The sequence below is a fragment of the Schistocerca gregaria genome, chromosome 10 (assembly GCF_023897955.1).
Source record: "Schistocerca gregaria isolate iqSchGreg1 chromosome 10, iqSchGreg1.2, whole genome shotgun sequence".
NCBI lineage: Eukaryota > Metazoa > Arthropoda > Insecta > Orthoptera > Acrididae > Schistocerca > Schistocerca gregaria.
Genome location: NC_064929.1, coordinates 92845719 through 92854926, shown reverse-complemented (window position 1 = coordinate 92854926; position 9208 = coordinate 92845719). Strand labels below are relative to the sequence as shown.

The following is a 9208-nucleotide window of genomic DNA, read 5'->3' as shown; positions in this document are numbered from 1 at the left end:
AGTGCAGTTAGCTCTGAGAGTCAGTTGTTGAGTCTGTGAAGTCTGTCAGTTCTGTTTGTAAATAAACGTCTGTAATGAAGAATTACTTGTTGTCGTCAATATGAACTCAAGACCTTGCACGAAGCAGACACCTCCTGATGCAACGTTTTAATTTGGTGTTGAGGAGCTGAAATGTTATAATTTGGTGCAGAAAGTCCTGGGACGTTATAATTTGGTTGAGGAAGCTGAAATGTTATAATTTGGTTGAGGAAGCTGGGATGTTATAGTGTTTCGAAGGAAACTTCAGCAGTATTTAGAATAGCTATTGCCACATGTTTTAAACAATATGTCTTTAGTGATCGAGATAGTGATTTAATGTTCCATCAGCATCAGAGGGTGCACGTGATTTTGAAACTGTCGGTGACGATGGGTTTCCGCACAATATTATTAGTTTTCCTTCGTGGCGATTCCAGTAAACTGTGCGGCATATTTCCGCGTTCCTTCTTCATGCGTCCTATTCTACGAGGCAAACGTTTTCATAAATTGCAGCCGTCTGGTTGGGACTGGTAATATTAGCCAACAGTTCTTTTCGGGCCGCCTCTTTAACACACGCTGTAATAACATTAGAGATGAACGAACGCTCGTTACTCGTCATATACTTCTACTATTTCGTATTCTGCACATTTTCTTGCAATGCTAGACGATTATCCGTCACTTCCGGGTATCGAAGTGTATCAGTAAGTATACAAAGTTAACTGACACTGGCAACTAAGATCCCACGAACAGAAACTACGTATATCACTGCAGGCCGATCTGCACCGCTAGACAGGTAACGGGCAACAGATTTTGGGTGCCCCCGTAGTTCGGTGGCAGCGTTCTTCCGGGAAAGGCCACTTCCCCCATCCACCAAAAGCGCTGCTCGCTCTTGAGTTTCCAGACAGACTATACGACCCATACGCTAAATAAATAACCAGAATGTGAGCCCCCAACCACGATAAACTGGGCCTGCAGTCTTGCACATAAGTGAAACAACATTCTGTAAGCCTTCCCTGAGCCGCTCCCGCGGCATTTCCCCCCTCCGCCACACACCCCGTCGCACCACACCGTGCTATAAAAGCCGGCCGCCGCGGCGCGCCCCCCTAGCAGTTGCCGGTGTCGCCGCCAGATCGCAGCGCCAGCGCAGCCCCGCCTCTGCCTGGGACTCCCCGCCAGCGTCGCACGCACCGCCGGCCGCCACCGCGCTCAGCAACCAGCCTCAGCTCAGCTCAGCTCAGCCCGCAACGCGCGCAGCTCAGCCCGGCCACAGACCGCCAGCAGGCGCCCGCCGAAGCACTCGCGACCACCCAGCCGGCCACGCGCTCCTCTCCGCCGCCGCCGCCGCCGACGGCTCTCACTAAAAACACCACCAGCAACAGGTAGGTGGCCCGCTCCCCCCGCCTCAGTGGCCAGTGCACGCCCCTCGCCAAACCCATTTGAGTGCCCAATTTTTATAGCCACTACTTAATGGACAAAATCAAGTCCTCTTTGATAGACTCATCTCTTCACCTATTCCTAGATAACAAAAAAGGAAATGCCCACAAAAATCTACTCCACTCGCTTCATTTCACGACTCACCCTTTTTTTTTTTTTTTTTTACTTTCCCCGTTTGACTAGAATTTTTTTTCGGTAGGTACTCGAAAATCAGACATCTATCTGGTCGTGTAAGTGGATACTAGGTTTGCTCATTTTGCAGCGCCCTCATTTATATATTGTAAAAAAAAGTTACATGTAATTACTTTCTTCATTCCATTTGACCACAAAATCCCCTTTATTTCAAACGTGTAGAGACTGTGCACCTGTATGCTGCAGATTTCCATTTTACTGTCTATCCCTTTGTACACTCCTGGGGAAAAACTAATTAATTGCTAAGAATCTATTCTACTTGTCCCATCTCATTACAATTTATTTTTCTCAGTACTCATTCGAAATTGCAGACACATCATTCTTGCCCGCAACCATATACTGGATTTCTCCATTTTACAAACCTGTCTCTTCGCGTATTTCTACACAATAAAAAACAAGTTGCTAGGCAATCTAATGAAGTTCCCCCATTGTCTAAAATTTATCTTTCTCAGTACCCTTTCGAAAATTCTTCCACTGTAGCTATATACTGCATTTCTCCATTTAAAAAACCCATCTCTTCACGCATTTCTACACAGTAAAGAAGAGTTTGCTAGGAAATCTGATGAAGTAGACCCCATTTGACTACAATTTATTTTTCTTTATACTCAATCGAAAATGCAGACACATCATTCTTGTCCTGTAACTATATATTACATTCCCCCATTTTACAAACCCGTCTCTTCACATATTTCTACACAATAAAAAAGATGTTGCTAGGAAATATAATCAGGTTGCTCATTCGACTACTGAACCTTTTCTTCCAGTCGGCAATCGAAAATCCGCACACATCATTCTCGCTCTGTAACTATACACTGACTTTATGATTTTGCTGTCTCATCGTCTGCATATTTCAAGGTAATAAAAAAGGAGTTCTAAGAAATACGTTTCCCATATGATTATTAAATATATTTTCAGCAGGCAGTTGACAATGCATACAAACCTATGTCCCCACGTAACAGTCTGTTGCATTGTCCCTTGTTCCTTTGTTACTGTGTACGAAACAAAACGAAAAAAAAGGAACTGCTAACAAATCTACTCTACGTATGCCACTTGACTAGTAGATTTTTTCATTACACATTCGAAAATGGAGACACGTAGTTGTTGTTCTGTAACTATATATTGTATTGTCCCACTTTGCTGCTTCATCCCCCTGAATCTTTACAGACAAAAAAAGCTGAATTGCACAGAAATCGTTCTGAATAGCTTCAGTTGACATCCAAATCATTTTTCTTCTCTTTGGATGGTCGAACTTTAATTTGGATCTGTAACTGTATACTCAATTGCCCTATTTCACTGCCTATCCCTTGCTATATTTCTAGGTAACAAAAATGAATTGCTAACAAATTTATCCTATTTGCCCATTTGACTACTAAATATTTTTTCTGGCCCTAAAACTATATACTGGATGCACCTTCGTACTGTGTTATCAATTTATATACTTGTAGGTAGCAACAACGAAATTGGTAAGAAATCTAGCAATCAAATAAGTGGAACAGTTTCATTTGGACCTGTAACTCCATACTGGATTGCCCTATTTCGTTCCCTATCCTTTAGTATGTTCCTAGATAATGAAAAATCAGTTGTTAAGAAATGTGCTCTACCTGCCCCACTTGACCACAATTTTTTTTTCTCAGTACCCATTCATAAATGCAGACACATCATTCTGGTCCTGCAACTATGTACTGGAATTCCTTAATTGTTTTCAAATCAACCCTAATTCGTCCCATTTGACCATTAATTTTATTAGAATTGTATATTTGTACATAATAAAAATTAATTGCCAAGAAATCTACTCAAGTTTCCACATTTGACTACTTAATATTTTTTTAGTTGGAAATCAAAAATGTAGAGATGTCATTGTGACCAGTTAACTTTGTGCTGAATTGCCTCACCGATAGCCTCATCCAATTTTTTAATGTAACAGCTTAATCCTGTTTTTCTCAGAATTTCGAACATCTTCCATCGTCTGACATTGTCGACTTTTTCTAGGGCGACAAATATTTTTGTCTTCAGTCTTGTTTCCATTATGAACCGCAACGTCATAACAGCCTCTCTGTTGCCTTTACATTTCCTAACGCGAAACTGATCGTCACCTAAAATCTGTGCATTATTCTTGACGGCAGTTTGGGTACATGAGCTGTTAAACTGATTGTGCGATAGTTTTCGCACCTTCCTCCTCTTGCTGTCTTTGGAATTGCATAGTTGATATTTTCCCGAGCACTTTCCAAGCACCAACCTGATTAGTCGACTTGTCGTCTCATATCGCGATCGAATTTAGTCTTTCCCTTCTGACCTGGTCGATCTGACGTCAACCACAGCTCTGTTTAACTCTCGCTGTAATACTGCATTCCCTATGGCTTCCACACAGACTCTCATTTCTGCTTCTATCTTAGGGTACGCCAGAAGTTACTTTGTGCCCCTGAAGATTTTGCCCGTTAGGAATGACGTGCTGTGTTCCCTCTGGTAGGTTTGCGGGAGCCAATCACACAGCTGGTCTGATATTCCGTACGCTCGTATTTTGTTAATTAGGCGGCAAAGCGAAACCTGTGGAGAGCGGCCTCCAGAAAGGAAAGAACACGACATTTACATGGGCGCCGCTATCTGCTGGTTTCATACAGAGGAGCTGTGCGGTCTGCAGGAATTCCACAATACACGAGAGTGAAATGTATTCCAAAACTCTACAACAGACCGACGTCAGTTTTGTGCGTCTGTTCAACGATTCTTCTTGGAAATGGAAATAACCTGCGCTTTCTCCGAACAATATGTCGCACTAATTCCGATCCCCATTCTCCGAAGAGACGGAACCCTACGTATAAAATAGCTACACCTGTGTCATTGTTTTACAAATGAATTAATGTTTCAAACCTTTGAAGTTAAGCCTCTCAGTGCGAGAAAGTTTAGAAAAAAGTTTTAAAATACGTTTGAAGATTTTTAGAAGTCTTGAAGTGCCGCCGTTCTGAAAAAGTGGAGGAATGTGGCCGAGGTGGTTTCAGTTCCGTTGCCCCAAAGACGTACGCACCATTTCTTCCACTACTCGTTTTACTGTGTTAGACGCCTAACGTAAGTCCACATCTCTGAGTAGGTAGATCATAGCGGCATTTTAGGTTTCTACATTCCAAGTCTGGCGCAAAATCGAAAGACATTGGCGTCATACGTAAAGCGCACCAGCCGCAAGACACAGTCAATACTTGTGCTGTGTCACAGAGACAGCAAAGACAGTGCCGCTGAAGCGGAGCCACTAAACACGGTTTCCCGAAATTCTTTTATGAAAGAAGACGAAGTAAATATTCCAGAATTCAAATCGACAACAGCTGTCACCATGAGGAAGTTAGAAGTTGACATCATCTGTGTAGCGGAAGCAGAAGATGGGCAAAGAGACAAAGTGGCTTCACGAGAAACTTCCTGGCAGATTAAAATTGTGTGCCGCACCGAGACTCGAACTCGGGACCTTTGCCTTCGAGTCTCGGTCCGGCACACAGTTTTAATCTGCCAGGAAGTTTTATATCAGCGCACACTCCGCTGCAGAGTGAAAATCTCATTCTGGCTTGATAAATTTTTGATGGTGGTACTCTGTACCAATTCTGGACGTGTGGGGTGTCGCATTGTGCTGCTGGAATTGCCCCAGTCCGTCGCAATCCATAATGGACGTGAATGGATACAGGTGATCTGACAGAATGCTTACGTACGTGTCATCTGTCATCAGACTCGTATCTAGACGTATCAGCTTCAACAGTCCCCTGCTGACATGCAAAGTCCATGGATTCGTTAGGTTGTCTCCATAGCTGTACACGTCGATGCGCTCGATACAATTTGAAAAGCGACTCGTCGACCAGACAACATGTTTCCAGTCATCAGCTGTCCAATGCCAGTATTGACGGGTCCATACAAGGCGTGAAGCTTTGTGTCGTGCAGTCATCCAGGCAACACGAGTGGGCTTTCGGCTCCGAAACTCCACATCGATGATGTTTCGTTGAATGGTTCTCGCGCTGACAGTTGTCGATGGCCCAACATTGAAATCTGCAGCAGTCTGCGGGAGGGCTGCACTTCTGTCACGTTTCACGATTCTCTTCAGTCGTCGTTGCTCCCGTTCTTGCAGGATGTCTTTCCGGCCGTAGCGATGTCGGAGATATGATGTTTTACCAGATTTCTGATATTCGCGGCACACCCGTGAAATGATCGTACCGGAAAATCCCCACTTCATCGCTGCTTTGGAGATGCTGTGTCCCATTATTCGTGCTCCGACTATAACATCACGTTCAGACTCAGTTAGATCTTGTTAACCTGCTATTGTAGCAGCAGTAACCGATCTAACAACTGCGCCAGACGCTTGCTGTCTTATATTGGCGTTGCCGACTGCAGCGCCGTATTCTATCTGTTTATATATCTCTGAGTACTATGGAACTTAATATCTAGGGTCATCAGCCCCCAGAACTTAGAACTACTGAAACCTAACTAACCTAAGGACATCACACACATCCATGCCCGAGGCAGCATTCGAACCTGCGACCGTAGCGGTCGCGCACTTCCAGACTGAAGCACCTAGAAGCGCTCGGCCACACCGGCCGGCCAGCGTATCTCAAATTGACTTCATATTCTTAGATTTTCAGAAGGCTTTTGACACCGTTCGTCAGAAGTGTGTGATAATTAATTTGGCCTGTGTAGCATCGTGTCAGTTGTGTGACTGGATCCGTAATTTCCTCTCAGAAAGGTTACAGTTCGTAGTAATTGATGGGAAGTCTTAGAGTGAAAGAGAAGTAATATCCGGCGATCCCCGACGGAGTGTCGAACGCTCGCTGCTGTTCCCGAGGTATATAAAAGATTTAGGAGACAATCTCAGCAGTCCCCTTAGATTATTTGCAGATCATGCTGCGATTTACCGTCATCGAAGGCCATCAGGTGATGATAAGCAACTGCAAAATGATTTTCCCAACGTATCTGATTGGTGGGAAAAGCGGAATTTGAGTTTAAATAATGAAAAGTATGAGGACGTCCGCACGAGTAGCTAAAGGCATCCGCTAAATTTCGGTTACCCGTCAGATAGCACAAATCAAAAGGTTGTGAACTACTTGTACACTAAATAGTTAGAGAATACAGCTAGGAACAACTTGAATTGGAAGCAGCATGTAGATAATATTGTGGGGAAAAAACAAAGGACTCCATTTTATTGGTAGAACGCAAAGAAAATGCAACGGGTCTACTAAAGAGACTGCCTACACCACGCTTGCCCGCGATTTTCTGTAGCACTGGCTGTGTTCCCTGTCGGATCCACATCAGATAGGACTGCCGAAGTAGTCTGAAAAAATTCAAAGATAAGTTCATCTGATCCTGACTTTTTTTTTTGCTCTGGAAGCCTTTAGATACGCAGCCTGCAATCGGAATTTCTTCCGATGAGCCGCGTTAGCCGTTTGGAGTATAAGGTGATTCGCCTCCCCCTCTCTGAGCTATGGCAGACTACTGCCAAAAGGGGAACAAGGGCCGCCGCACACTCTCTCATACGTACCATGGTACTGGTACCCCATCAGGTCCTGTGGCCAAGCCTCAGTTTAGCGATTCTGGCTGCTTTTGTTCTTTGTCGTCGCGTATTTTGATGTCGTCATTCTCACGTTCGTGCGGCGGTGAACAGGAAGAATTTCCGTGAGATCTTGCTCTGAAAAACAATCCTGGAGGAAGACGTATACACTTAGATGACGCAGGTCACGTCATACCTCCTAATATGGTGCCGCATCTCCGTAGTGCAGTGACTCAACAGGTCGCTGCAAGTTCCCTGTAGAAATGCTGAGCCGTGCTGCCTCTACGGCCGTCTACTGACCTCTCGATTGTGTCCCTGAAATTTTCGATGGGATTCGTGTCTGGCCATCTGGGTGGCCAAATCGTTCTCTCGAGTTGTCCAGAATGTTCTCCAACACAGTCACAAACAATTGTGGTCCAGCAACATAACAATGTCGTTTGGGAATGATGTTCGTGAATGCCTGTAAATGGTCCCCACGTAGCCGAACAAAACGAGTCCCACCTGGTGATCGGTTCAGTTGCGCCAGAGGACGCAGCGCGTTCCACGTGAACACAGCCCACAGCACTGTGGAGCCACCGTCAGCGCGCACAGTGACTCGTTCACGACTCGGGTCCGTGGCTTCGTCCCGTTCCACGTCAACACAGCCCACAGCACTGTGGAGCCACCGTCAGCGTACACAGTGACTCGTTCACGACTCGGGTCCGTGGCTTCGTCCCGTTCCACGTGAACACAGCCCACAGCACTGTGGAGCCACCGTCAGCGCGCACAGTGACTCGTTCACGACTCGGGTCCGTGGCTTCGTCCCGTTCCACGTGAACACAGCCCACAGCACTGTGGAGCCACCGTCAGCGTGCACAGTGACTCGTTCACGACTCGGGTCCGTGGCTTCGTCCCGTTCCACGTGAACACAGCCCACAGCACTGTGGAGCCACCGTCAGCGTGCACAGTGACTCGTTCACGACTCGGGTCCGTGGCTTCGTCCCGTTCCACGTGAACACAGCCCACAGCACTGTGGAGCCACCGTCAGCGTGCACAGTGACTCGTTCACGACTCGGGTCCGTGGCTTCGTCCCGTTCCACGTGAACACAGCCCACAGCACTGTGGAGCCACCGTCAGCGTGCACAGTGACTCGTTCACGACTCGGGTCCGTGGCTTCGTCCCGTTCCACGTGAACACAGCCCACAGCACTGTGGAGCCACCGTCAGCGTGCACAGTGACTCGTTCACGACTCGGGTCCGTGGCTTCGTCCCGTTCCACGTGAACACAGCCCACAGCACTGTGGAGCCACCGTCAGCGTGCACAGTGACTCGTTCACGACTCGGGTCCGTGGCTTCGTCCCGTTCCACGTGAACACAGCCCACAGAACTGTGGACCGTCAGCGTGCACAGTGACTCGTTCACGACTCGGGTCCGTGGCTTCGTCCCGTTCCACGTGAACACGGCCCACAGCACTGTGGAGCCACCGTCAGCGTGCACAGTGACTCGTTCACGACTCGGGTCCGTGGCTTCGCGCGGTCTGCGCCACACTGGAACCCCGCCATCTGCTCGTACCAGCTAAAATCCAGACCCGCCTGACCAGCTAAGTTTCCCAGCCGTCTAGCGACCAACCGGTATACTCACGAGCACGGAAGAGGCGCTGCAAGCGATGTCGTATACTAGAGAGCCTGTATACGGAGAGAGTGGCCATAGCTGAAGTTGCCCGTCATTGGTTCACTAGGTTTGGCGCCATTTTTCTGCCAAACGTCTCTCGCGCTTCCCATGTTCGCCGTGCTTTTGAGTTGAATTGAAATTCAGAGGACTTTCGGAAACGATTAAAACGTATTTGAATTATTGAGAGACTTGTTATGCGTTGTGAATGTTCGATTAAGTTGCATTTCGTTTTTAGTACGTAATTGGTGTTTGCCTTCTTAAATACGAGTTCAAATAATGTAACTTCTTGTTGCGGTCTGAAATGCCCAGCCAGGAAGAAATGAGTAACTCTTATAATAAAGTCCAGGTACAGCTTTCTTAATGGTATATATTATCCGAAATATTTATTTAGTTACGCCTATATAAATGT

At 46.4% G+C, this 9208-nt stretch overlaps 1 protein-coding gene across 1 annotated transcript in view; it reads left to right on the top strand.

Moving 5' to 3' along the window:
• The first annotated feature begins 1118 nt into the window (after positions 1-1118).
• The window catches only part of LOC126293732 (calexcitin-2-like), a 708697-nt gene continuing 700607 nt past the window's right edge, over positions 1119-9208 (top strand). Inside the window, exon 1 of the mRNA XM_049987062.1 lies at positions 1119-1394. The gene's annotated coding sequence lies outside the window, so the exon portion shown is untranslated. The remainder of the gene's footprint in view (positions 1395-9208) is intronic.